Source organism: Guillardia theta (assembly GCF_000315625.1).
Source record: "Guillardia theta CCMP2712 unplaced genomic scaffold GUITHscaffold_122, whole genome shotgun sequence".
Lineage (NCBI taxonomy): Eukaryota > Cryptophyceae > Pyrenomonadales > Geminigeraceae > Guillardia > Guillardia theta.
The window spans coordinates 162,964-163,827 of NW_005434552.1; positions in this window are offsets into that span (position 1 = coordinate 162,964).

Consider the following 864-nt stretch of genomic DNA (forward strand, 5'->3'; position numbering starts at 1 on the left):
CCTTGTCCCTCATGTTCCAGTCGTCCCGTATCTCCGTCGCTCGGGCATGCTCAAGTCTGACGCTGCTCTCTCTCTATCGCCACCAGCGCCCTGCCCGCCCTTGGACCATTCCATGTCGTCCAACCTCCTCATGTTTGTGTTCGATTTTGTTCTCTCCTTGCTTGCTTGTACAACATGTTGACATGCACTGAGCTCTTTTTTCCTGCGTGTCTGCCGTACCCTGGTCTCCTCCTCCTCCCCTGCCCCCCCCTGCCCAACCCCCTCTCCTCCTCCTCTTGCTTTCCCAGCGCAGTCGCCCTTGTGACCTTTGCAACCATCACCAACTTTTAACTTCCTCCTCCTCCCTTTTTCCTATTTGATCGCTTGGGATGTTTGCTGTGGGCCCTTCACCTCAACCACCGCCACCATCTGCTCTCCTCCTTCGCTTGCTTGTACAACATGTTGACATGCACTGAGCTCTTTTTCCTGCGTGTCTGCCCTACTTTCGTTTCTCTCCCATCAGCGTGCATGCTGTAAACTTTCAAGCCTTGTCGCCTCGCCTGCTGAGCTCTCCGACCCATCTCATGCCCTCACTCACGCCTCGTCAACCATGACTCCCTCCTCTCTACCCCAGCATCCCCTCTCGCCCTCGGCTTCCTCCCGCCTCGTCAACTATTCCCGCATCTCTGCCAACAAGGTTTCGTTCCCCTGTGTCGTCGTGATGCCTCCCTCCCTGGATCCTGCATGTTCTCCTGTCCTGCTCTCTTCCTTCCCCTTCACATCTGGTACTCATCTTGTCACCTACACCACAACAATGTCTTGCATGCCCTACGCTTCTCTCCCTCTCTCCCAATCCCGTCCCCTACGCCTCCTCCCCGGTCCCCT